The sequence below is a fragment of the Pseudophryne corroboree genome, chromosome 5, assembly GCF_028390025.1.
Source record: "Pseudophryne corroboree isolate aPseCor3 chromosome 5, aPseCor3.hap2, whole genome shotgun sequence".
Lineage (NCBI taxonomy): Eukaryota > Metazoa > Chordata > Amphibia > Anura > Myobatrachidae > Pseudophryne > Pseudophryne corroboree.
This window is the reverse complement of record NC_086448.1, coordinates 557,329,949-557,342,725: the sequence shown is the minus strand read 5'-3', so window position 1 is coordinate 557,342,725 and position 12,777 is coordinate 557,329,949. Positions and strand designations below refer to the sequence as shown.

General features: G+C 39.7%; 1 long non-coding RNA gene across 1 annotated transcript in view; it reads right to left on the bottom strand.

The window, feature by feature from the left end:
* Positions 1-8,915: 8,915 nt before the first annotated feature.
* Positions 8,916-12,777, bottom strand: part of LOC134929215 (uncharacterized) — a 68,577-nt gene continuing 64,715 nt past the window's right edge. Inside the window, exon 2 of the long non-coding RNA XR_010178388.1 lies at positions 8,916-9,157. This is a non-coding gene — a long non-coding RNA (uncharacterized LOC134929215). The remainder of the gene's footprint in view (positions 9,158-12,777) is intronic.

Sequence of the window (12,777 nt, the reverse complement as noted above, 5' to 3'; positions counted from 1 at the left end):
AGGGAAATGAGGCTGGAGAGGCACAAGAAGGCTGAGGCTGAACAGAACTGGAGGAAAGTGTCTGGGGATAATTCACAACTGTCAGGATTATATTACATCCAAAGGGGGGTGGGTTTGCACCACCATCTATATTGCCTCCTCTTGCCTGGTATGTACTTACGCTACTAATCTCAGTGGAATTATTCTAAACAATTTTACTGTTCCAAACTCAAGAACAATGTAGAACATGTACTAAACCAATCATTCACACTGTACAAATCAGACAGCCTATACACTGTATATCAATTCAAAAAAAAACTTTTCTTGGTCTTTGATGGAGGTCTCTTGAAAACTAGCTCCAGGATTTTGCAATATGCTAGTATTTTCCAAAGTATCTATGTAAATGATGAGTATTTTCCAAAGTATCTATGTAAATGATGAGTATTTTCCAAAGTATCTATGTAAATGATGGCCACACTCAAAACTCCAATCTGGATTTGCAGAGATATCTTCCAACATAGTAAGCCCTTACCATGGCAATACTGAGATGTTTGATGTACAGCACAGATTATTTCTGCAGGCAATTTATACTTGAAGCCTCTGTTAGAGACTGTAATGTATTGTATGTCCACATTTGTTTCCAGTGGTCCCATTTAGTATTGTTCCTTTGGTTCCAAGTTAATATAATGTATCACTAGAAATGAACAGACAGAAACAATAGCAAGAACAATGTTTTTATTCACTTAGTTACAATTTTCTGCAATAATAGTGAAGCAGACTGTGGTCCAGGAATCCTGTTATTATCAAACAGTTGTGGTGACAGTCATTTGAACCTGGACACTGTGACATCTCTTTTGTTCTAGATGAGGCTGCTGCATACCTTTATAAGCTACATGGCAGTGACTCCCCTTGCTTATGCACAATAATATCTATCTATGCATGTCATCCAGTGATACAAGTATGCAGGTACGCTCGGGTACAGTGTACCCTTAAGAATTTGGCAGCAGGTACGCAGTACCAACCACTGCACACTTTGCACCCGTGACTGCCATTACCACAATGCGTTGCCGAGCAACAAGACCATGGTATTTGGCAGCATGACAGCACCTACCACTTTGTCAGGGCTACAGGGAGCGTGACGGTGATGTCATGAGATCACATCACGCTTTCTCTCCTGGCAGGCGCGGCTGGCACGAAGAGAGGAGCCCGGGGGCTGGGCTAGGTGTCTTTTACCACAGTGTTTCCCTTCACTTGGCTAGAGTGACGCATCGGCACTAAGCGGCTTTTGTTCTTCACTGGCTGGGCTGCTGGGCATGTCTCTGGCTTCACTGTGTGGGGTCATTATTTTTTTATATAATGTGGACACTACTATATATTTCTATTATTATGAGGGCATTACTATATATTTCTATTGTAATGTGGACACTACTATATATATATATATATATATATATATATCTACTATACCAGGGGCACTACTACAGTATATATTCCTGTTATTACAGAGGCATTACTATATATTGTTATCAAATTGGGGGCATTACTATATATATATTTATTATACTTGGGGCATTACTATATATTTCTATTATACTGGGGGTATCACTATATATTTCTATTGTAGTGTGGGACACTACTATTTATATGTCTATTATTATTATGGGGACATTACTATACATTTCTATTGTAATGTGGGACACTGCTGTATGGGTGGTATTCAATTCTTTTCACCCATTTCCACACCCGTTCTGTTTCTGTTAATGGGTGTGGTATCATAATTTCAGCTTGTTACACCCTGGGTAAAAAGGCGCCCAACCCTTTATTCAGCTAAACTTGATCACTTTGGGCGTGATATGTGCGATAACGGGGATCACTTTAAAAAGGAGATTGTAATGAGGACACTACTTTATATTTCTATTGTAATGTGGACAATACTATATATTTTTTATTATTATGGGGTATTACTATATATTTTTATTTTAATGTGGACACTACTATATATTTCTATTATGGGGGCATTACTATATATGTATTTTGTAATGTGGACACTGCTGTATGTGTCTATTATTATGGGTGCACTACTACAGTATATATTCCTGTTATAATGGGGGTGTTACTATGTATTTTTATTAAATTGGGGGCATTACAATATATTTATATTATACTGGGGCATTACAATATATTTATATTATACTGGGGTTATTAATATATATTTCAATTATACTGGAGGCAGTACTATATATTTCTAGCCTTGCCTCCAGAGTGCAAAGAAAAGGGACTGTGCTGTGCCGCCACAACCATAGTGTAATGTAGCCACTCCCCCAGTGTCATGTGGTCAGGCCCTCTCATGACACGTGACCACGCCCATTTTTCCAGTACACTGAGTACCACTAAGAACATTTTTCTACTTGCACCATTGATGTTATCACATGATCAATGAATGCTCAGAGCTTAATAATAGTCATGAACATCCTCTCTATCACAATTTCTTACCAGCACAGTGAGCAAAGTTACCAGTGTAATGTTCTGTGACTCCAGTCCTACAGTATGTATCTACAGTCTCAGAATCACTATTCTTTACTAGGACTTGTGAATATGTATCCATGGCAATACATTCTATAAACCAGTGGTTCTCAAACTAATTTGTAAATGTGCACTACCACAGATAAGATCTACAAAGTATCATATAATTATGGCAACTGCAACACATTTGGGTGGAGTAACAACTTTGTAACACAGGTGGAATGCATCCCGGAAGCCGGAAGTCCCATACTTGAAGTTGAAGACTTTCCCAGTCAGCAGTGATACGGGATCCGGTCTGAAGATCGACAGTGTCTAGGTCGACAATGTTTAGGTCGACCACTATAGGTCGACAGTCACTAGGTCGACGTGGATGGAAGGTCGACAGGGTTTCTAGGTCGACGTGCTAGGTCGACAGGTCTAAAGGTCGACATGAGTTTTTCACATTTTTTTTTTTGGATTTTTTCATACTTAACGATCCACGTGGACTACGATTGGAACGGTAAAGTGTGCCGAGCGAAGCGAAGGCACCATGCCTGAAGCATGGCGAGCGAAGCGAGGGGACGCGGTGCACTAATTTGGGATCCCGGTCACTCTACGAAGAAAACGACACCCAAAATTTTTTTTCCCCTCATGTCGACCTTTAGACCTGTCGACCTAGCACATGTCGACCTAGAAACCCTGTTGACCTTCCATCCATGTCGACCTAGTGACTGTCGACCTATAGTGGTCGACCTAAACATTGTCGACCTAGATACTGTCGATAAAATGAACCACACCCCAGTGATACATGTAGGCAGACTAGTAGTGCCCCATAGAGGTAGTGGTGGATAACAGGAGTAGAGGCCCCTCTACCTTGTGGTATGGTGCCACCCAGTGATGACTCACATACTAAGGAGGATCCCACTGGAACAGCAGCATTGATCCGCTCACCCCAGCTGGCTGCAGGTTATCCAAAACTGGGAAACAAGTGAATGTGTGAGTTTAGCAGGTATTAAAAACCTTTTCACCAATACTGACACTCATTAACAGTTTTCTGGGAAAATGTCTAATACCGACTACATTTTGTGACTGTGCTGCATTCTAATTATCTGCTTCCTCCTGCTCTGAGACTAATGCTATTTAACATCTGCCACTAATACCTTTGTGCTAATGACTGGGACAATTTCAATAACTATTAATTAATGAGATTGAATTGCAGTTGATAAAATTAAGCAACGAATACTAGTTATTTTATAACATCCAACTATGTACATTGAATTATAATGGTATGCATTTATGATATGTAAAAATTGTTTTTATGGTTAACCCTATTGTAAATGAATGTGTTTTAATAAATGAACTCTAATATTTTCAAACCAGCACTTGTTATTTAAGTGCTCCCATTATTTTATTTTGTATTGTTGATTATTGTAGGTCTCCAGTCCTACATTATGGGGGCAGCTAAATCATCTGGCTCACTTTCAATATGTATTAATATTAGAGATGAGCGGGTTCGGTTCATCGAGATCCGAACCCCTACGAACTTCACGTGATTTATACGGGTCCGAGGCAGCCTCGGTTCTTCCCGCCTAACACATAAAACCCGAACAGGGGAAAACGTCATCATCCCGCTGTCGGATTCTCGTGAGATTCGGATTCCATATAAAGAGCCGCGCGTCACCGCCATTTTCACTTGTGCATTGTCGATTGAATGGAGAGGACGTGGCTACGTTCTCTGCCTGAAAAGCTCACTATCTGTGCTCAGTGTGCTGCATTGTGGTGACCACCAGTATATAGTAGTACAGTAAAGTAGGCCATTGCTGTATCTTGCAGCTCCGTGTCAGACTCAGTTCTATTCTCCTGATCAGTGCTCAATAGCTGCTGCATTGTTGTGACCAGTATATAATAGTACATTGCTGCATTGTGGTGACCACCACTATATAGTATTACAGAACAGTAGGCCATTGCTGTATCTTGCAGCTCCATGTCAGACTCAGTTCTAGTATCCTGATCAGTGCTCAATATCTGTGCTGCATTGTGGTGACCACCAGTATATAGTAGTACAGTGCTGCATTGTGGTGACCACCAGTATATAGTAGTACAGTACAGTAGTCCATTGCTGTATCTTGCAGCTCCGTGTCAGACTCAGTTCTAGTCTCCTGATCAGTGCACAATATCTGCTGCATTGTTGTGAGCAGTATATAGTAGTACAGTGCTGCATTGTGGTGACCACCAGTATATAGTACTACAGTACAGTAGGCCATTGCTGTATCTTGCAGCTCTGTGTCACTTTTAGTATTCTGATCAGTGCTTAATATCTGTGCTCAGTATCAGTGCTGCATTGTGGTGACCAGTATACTACAGTGCAATAGTCCAGTGCTGTTCTCGCTGCTCAGTGTCAGTTCTCCTTAGTATCATCAGTGATCAGTATAATCAGTTCTCAGTATAATCAGTGCGCTGTTAGATGTGCGCCCGTTTTCCACCACTAGTGCATTGGGATTAACACAATTGATGAAGTTATTGTGTACCCGGTACAAAATCCCATCTAGATTCCACTTCACTAGGCAGGCGATAGCGAGATTTTACCAATTAATATCAGTGATTTATAATTATTAATTACAGTGATCTTGCCAAATAATTACAGTGATTTTGTCATTTTCTTCCAGTGATTTGGACCAATAATACCATTGATTAGAACTAATAATTCCTGTGATTTTGTCATTTTCTTCCAGTGATTTGGACCAACAATACCATTGATTAGAACGAATAATTCCTGTGATATTGAGGTGTTTGTGTCGCTTAGCTTAGTTATCCAGCGACCACAGTGCACCTCTTTTTCTCTTTTCTTTGCATCAAGTGCTGTTTGGGGCCAATTTTTTTAAGTGCCATCCTGTCTGACACTGCAGTGCCACTCCTAGATGGGCCAGGTGTTTGTGCCGGTCACTTGGGTCGCTTAGCTTATTCAACCAGCGACCTCGGTGCAAATTATAGGACTAAAAATAATATTGTGAGGTGTTCACAATAGACTGGAAATGAGTGGAAATTATGGTTATTGAGGTTAATAATACTATGGGATCAAAATGACCTCCAAATTCTATGATTTAAGCTGTTTTTGAGGGTTTTTTGAAACAAAACACCCGAATCCGACAAAACTTTTTAAGGTAGGTTTTGCCAAAATGCGTCCGAATCCAAAAGACGGCCGTGGAACCAAATCCAAAACCAAAACACAAAACCCGAAAAATTTCCGGTGCACATTACTAATTACTATATTGGTTTAATTAGCTAATTAGTGCCCACAGTTGGTTTTTGGATTATGGCAAGAACTGTTTTTCTTACTCTTACAATCAGATTTTAAAAAGTATTCTGTATTATGAATTAGGGAGGAGACAAATCCACTACATCAATATCCTACATTTACTGTAACTTAATTTAGCAATTTTGAAGCTGGACCAAGTATCCACCCAGAAAAAGAATACACTTGAGAAATTTGCTAACAATCAAGTTGGGCTGCGATCCATTATCACCAGAACATTTTGTGCCACAACTTGCACATTTACTAAGAATCGTATTTGCTTGTGTATTGTCATTCAATAATATTACTAGTTGTGTCACGGCGTGTACAAGATCAGTCGTATCCCGTGTTTTTTGCAACTAAATTCGTATATTGGAGATATGACAGAACTTACATGACAAAACGCAAAACCCAAACATGCCTGATCTTACACCTGAATTCACAACGGAAATTGGAGTCAATTGGAATAAATCACAAACATTCCAAATGGAATTTGCATATGCTACAGTGGCTTCACTGTGTTGTTATAAAAATGTCCCCAAACCACCAAAAACACATGCTTTTGTGTTGAAAGGAGTGAGAGGAGACATTTTTTGGAGATTTTGTGATTGGTGTTTGGTTGTAGAAGATGTCTTGTCTTTTAATGTTTTCTCATTAGGCTTTAAAGGGCCATTTTTTTTCAATTAAGGATGTTTTTTCGCCTAGGCTAAATAATGGCACTTTACGCTATTTTTTAGGGCAAATGGGGATTCACCCTATTCAACAGCAGGGACATTTTTTGCCTAGGAGAAAAATTTATCAGGAGTGAAAAACATGTGGATCAGTTAATCCACGTGTTTTCCCACCTTCACCAACAAAAACATGTTCCATTTTCGACGATTTTGAGGCATTTATTGCCAATGCCTTTTCACTAAGAAAAGAAGTTGGCAAAAATGCCTTAAAAACAGGCAAAAACGGGCAAAATGGATGCAATTGAATAAGCAGGGGGGTGAATTTGATAGCTCTGAAATTGTCGGAGCAAAATTAATACCCCCCAAAGACTTTTTGTGTCCTGTGTAATTTTTATTGTTGTCTTGTCATTATTTATGAGTGTCTGTGGAGTTTTTGTGCGACGAGTGTGTGTGAGGTGGTGTTGGAGTAGTTTGTTTTTTTATTTTATTTCTCAGTATTCAGTGTTTTGTGTTGAGATGGAGGAGGAGAGTTATACAGTAGCAGGAGGGCTGGGGAGATGGAGTCTGACGTGGAGGCGGTTTCAGTGCAGCAGCCTTTGGTGGAGTCAGAGTTGGAAGAGGATGATGATGGCTCTGTAGTCATGGGCAACACCAAGATTAGCCACAGCATGTGGTTTGCATTTGAGGAGAAGGTGGCCTTCGTAGAAGAGGTGATGAGGCATTATGAATACTTGTTTGGTCGTTCCACCTCAATAACAAGTGGTCACAAGAAATCATTCATGTAGCAGAACATTTTGGTGTAGGTGAACTGCTCAGGGACTCTGAAACATTCTGTGGATGTCTGTAAGAAGTATTTCAGTAACAACAAGTGTTGAGTCAAACACAAATTGGTCACAGAGGCATAATGCCATAGGTACTGTAGATTGGTGGTGGCTCCCCAATCCAGCAGAAGTGACTTAAATATGAAGAGCCATTGCATTCCATCATCCCTCCAGAGGTGGTTCAGGCTCTGCACATATGTATGTGGATGTGCCACCTAAACAGAGTGAGTAAACCCCTAATGATAACTTTTATCATGTTAGTTTAATGTGTTCAGTGTGACATAATATTATGTTTTTGTTTTATTAAACTGTACGTTTATCCTCTGAGGTCATGGGTTCGATTCCCACCATGGCCCTAACTGTAGGGAGTTTGTATATTCTCCCCGTACTTGCGTGGGTTTTCTCTGGGTACTCCGGTTTCCTCACACAATCCAAAAATATACAATGCTGGCGTGGCTGGACCGTTGGGGGGGCGTGGCACGGTGGCTGCGTGACATCTCACGCAGCCGCTGCGGCCAGCGGCAGCTACACACAACTCCCAGCCAGCTGCAGGAGCTGCGCTGGCCGGGAGTTACTCCACAGATACGAAGGCATCACCTATGTGCGATGCTTTTGTATTTGTGGGGGGGGGGGGGGGGCGGCACTGACATGCACTTTACGATCGTCGCTGTGCTAAATTTAGCACAGCTACGATCAACTCGGAATGACCCCATACATTTGGTGTACAAAGCTAAACATCAGCATATTGGACTGGTAAGCTGTTTGTTGTTGTCTGGGGAAGGCCTGTCTGATTTTTTTTAACTTTTCTATTTTTGGGCTATAGTCTACAACTAGTCATTCTTCTTTTTCTCATCTATTTAATCATACTAATACTAGTCCTACTAATCTAATGTTTTCCTTTAGTTCCACGAAGTCAATATCCCTAACATTATAGCCACTTGGTGATCCTGAGGAAACACAAGATGTCATTTAATAAGAAAGATGTTTCCAGCCACACCAAGACCAGCCAGACCATACTTACAGGCAGTTTTGGACTGGGGCATGTAGGGACTACCGGAGTAATGCAGTAGTAGGGGCCCAAGTTAGGGGTGTGACCAGTCTGCACTTCATTGGGTTGACTAACCATTAGAGAGTGCAATGTCTGGCCCCTTCATAAATATATACAATAAATTCAGCTGCTGCATGCATAATGTACCAGATTAATAACAGCAATGCACTGTAGACAATACACCATAGTCCAGTATAAGGTAACATATGTATGATGTATAATTCAAGTGCATAGTCTGGAACCTGATCCTTAGAGCAGGAGGTGGGCCCCCAGGCAGTGGGGCCCACTGGTGGTTTCCCCTGTACCCCTGTGGGCCAGTCCAAGCCTGCTTACAAGAGCCACCAACAAAGACACCTGCTGATGCTGCCTCTGCCTTCATCTCTGCCATGGCAGCATTCCATGACTGTCATGTGGCACTAATGGACAGACAAATGAGACACTTGTTAGAAATTACCAGGCATTTGCGTTGGCGAGACAGCAGCTTTATACACCTAAATGAAAAAAGTGAGTAAGCTCAATACAAATGTAATTGGTAATTTTAAAATAATGTCAAGAATCCTGGAATCAAACCACCATGTGTTAGAGGCATAAACAAATACAAATTTTAGTTTTCAGGAAAGTTTTTTTTATTAACGTTCCAAGTTCAAACCAATGTTCTTAGGGACATGAACCAAAACATTATGTAATTTAGGACACAAATTGTTAGCTGGCTCGCTGAGGCAACAAGTTGCACCAGTACCAGTTTAAACCCCTCACCTGCGCAAAAAACCACCCAGGTTTGAGGCCCGCACCAGAGGTAATGCTGAATTTCCAAGTCACTCTTTAACCTACACTAGTCAGACACCTAGAAGGAGACAATCACAAGAATAATAAATTAGATGTTGAACAGTTATATCTGTATGCCGAAAAGAATTGCCTAGTTTTTTAAGTTTATATTTGTATGCTGAAATAAATATTTTATCATTTGCTGAAAAGACACTTCTATTTTCTTATATATTTGTACACTGAAAAAATGTTTTTTTGTTGTTATATTTGTATGCTGTAAACAAAGTACTCTTTTTATATTTGTATGCTCAAAATAAAGCACAGTTATTGACATGTCTGTTTGTGGCCTAATTAAAGCATTTGTTATTTTTTGCTATACCACTTTAATAAACAGAGAGTATCAAACATTGTATGCTGGCATTGACAAAATAAAACATATTAAAAACCTTAATTTAAAACATAACACACCTTAAAACAAGAGAACACATTTTGTTTACTTTTTATGTGAAAAAAGTTGTAATACACTGACATGTTAATGAAATAGTGTAAGGGCCAAATACAGTCACATATTTCACCTCAAAGTGACATGTTTTATGGTTGAGCATGCAAATGATATGCACCACAAACAGATGCATCCTACTAGTGTGGTTATTTCACAGGTTTCATAGCAAAAATATTGTATGCTGATGTGTTTTTTTCTTTTTGAACTGACATACTGTAGGCAAATGTTGAATTATTATTATTATTATTATTTTTTTTTAATGGAGCAAATGCATATCATTGAAGAATGTCACAACAAATGTGCTACAATGTCACAATAAACATATACATAATTTATTAACATTGGCAAACATGTTAATATTGATATACTAAAAATATGTAAAAATAAAATGGTATTATAAATATAATAAATAAAAATTGTATGTGCATCTATGTTTCAAGTGATAAAATAAAGAAGATAAGAATACCGGATTGAGAATCATATAATGATAGGAGGGTCCTGTAGGAATATACAGTTTTCATAAGAGGGTGGTTTGGAAGCATTTCCAAATATGTTCCTTGGTAGAGGTAGGTTGGGAGTCAATGCAGCTTTCCCATACTGTATCTCAGAAAATATTTTGTGCATTTCTCTTTCTGGAGAGAATCTCCTATCCAATCCATACACATAAGGAAAAATAATTTGCTGATACAGCCAGGAGCAATTTTTTCCCACCTTTAGAAACTTGTATGCCTTGTGGAAGTATCTCTAGGAAAGCCCATTCAGGATACATGGGAACATAATTGAGTAAGCTATCCAAAGCAAGCCTGCAGACATGGATCTAAAACCCCCTAATAACCAGACAGGACCATAGACAATGGAAAAAATTAACATCAGAACCTCCATACTTTGGGCAATGGAAATCTGAACTAAGGCTAATAATACAGTATATCTTCTATAAGACGATAAATAACCATGATGAAATATGTTGAGGAACATCTATGCATATCTTGAGAAGGGAAGTATCTTTATTCATGTGTGAAGGGCCTGTAATAGGTCATACATGTCTAAATGAAGGAAATGAGAGAACCAAGGTTGCAGACCAGAGGAGAGCAACCTTTGGTCTAATGGTAAGGTTAAAAAAATCAATCATAGGGTATGACTATGGCTCATTTAGCAGGAGGGGATTGTAACAATAATTTATTAAGTACTGTAGGTTATCCAAGTCTAGATGAGGGGAAAAAATTCAAAAGAAAAATGACAAAAGTTTGGGCCTGAGAAAAAGCTGCAATTGAGAATCCAACACAAGAAAACAAGGTAGTCTCCAAAGAGTAACTAAGGGCTGAAATTGAGGAGTTGTCTAATAATTGACCTACATATCTGAAGCCTTGAGTAGCCTGGGCAGCCATGACATTCTGAAAGTCAGGATTATGCGTGAAAGATAGATGGATGGTTTTGTAAGGGTTCAACTGAAATCTGACATGTAAAATAAACCAAAGTTAAGCATGGGGGTTATACAGAAAAGCTTCTTGGTCATGACAATATTAAAAATTTGATGAACTTATATCAATTAGAAAACCAAATTCTAATGAATCATTAGCATATGTATTGCATATATATGTGAGCCAATTACAGAGGTATGGCATATGAGCTGCATAACTATAATGCATAATGTTTGGAAAATTTACATCGCCATCACAAGTTGTTTGTTGGAGTTTAATAAGACTAATAAGGATCATCTTTCTTGCCAGCTAAAGGAACAAACAAGGTATTATTCCATGTCTTATCTGAAGTAGTGGGAAGGAATGTCAAGGATTGTAGGGAAAACAAGAATTTAGGGAATTAGACCAAAAAGATGAATTTGTCCAAAATAATCACCCTTGGTCATATTTGGAAAAAAATGAATAGCTGGAGCAATAAAGGTGAATACTATTGGACAATATTCCCCTATGTGCCCCAAATGCCCTAAGTGTCACATGCCACCCCAGCAGCATGTCCCATACATTGCACTATGGGCCTAATTCAGACCTGATCGCTAGCAATCAATTTTTGCACTGCTGTGATCAGATGGTCGCCGCCTAAGGGGAGTGTATTTTAGCTGTGCAAGTGTGCGAACACATGTGCAGCAGAGCTGTACAAACAGTACAGCTGTTTGGGAGATAAAAGAGAGATATATTTGTCCCAGGTTTGTGGCCTATGTATTTGAAACCCCCAGGAAATGTCTATTTGGTAAACAAACTTGAGTAGAGATTTTGCTTTTTGGGGTGTGGATGTCAGAGATAAGGATGGGCTCCATCCAAGAGGCCCATTTCGGGTCTTTAGGCCTTCAGCCTGAGAGCAGGCTAATTATTGCCTGCACCTGTAAGATGCTGATATAAGCTGAGTTAGGGCTTGGCCTAGGTCTCACTACATGGGGAAACAGGCAACAGGCCTGTTATGAGACACTGTGATTTACTGACTGTATGTACTGTGCATACAGTGTTTGTGGTAGGGGTATAAGTGCCCAGATGGGCTAGGATTTATTTCTATGTTTTGTTTTGTACTTTACGATAGTCATGGCTAGATTGCACAAAAACCCTGGACTGGTGTGCTGTTTTCCTGGTTGCTGTGTATTATTTAGAGGTGCCCATCTACCCAGGGAAAGGGCAAAACACAAATTTAAATTCTGCAATCCGAGCAATGAGAGGGCATAGAGCTGAAGCTGAGTTAGAGACACAAAACAGCAGATCATCTGCTAAAGCAAAATTGTTAGGAGTCTTTTGTCCTATTTGTATTCCTCGAAAGGTTTTCCAATTTTGTAAAATACGTAGCATCAGGTCCAAAGAAACATTAAACAACAGGGGGGAGATGAAGCATCCTTGTCTAGTACCTCTAGACATCATCAGGAAATTTTAAAAGATGTTAAAAAGTGAGGTAGTAGGAGTAGTACACAAATAGTTAAATAAGGGTCATAAAATCAAAGCCAAAATTTCTATTTTGTAATATTTTTTTGTAGAAAATGACAGGAGACAGTGCCCCCGGATGAAGCAGCTATGCCACAGCTCTGAAGCTGTCATCTTCCCTCTCCAGCCTCCGCCGCCAGCAGCAGCTGAGACTGGAAATTACAGAATCAGTGATTCCCTGCATTGCCTGAGAGGAGTGGGAGGGAAATGCCGCACACACTGCAGCCGAGAGGAGATGGAGTGGGTACTAATTACCCATGTCCACTGCCGACCTCTGCC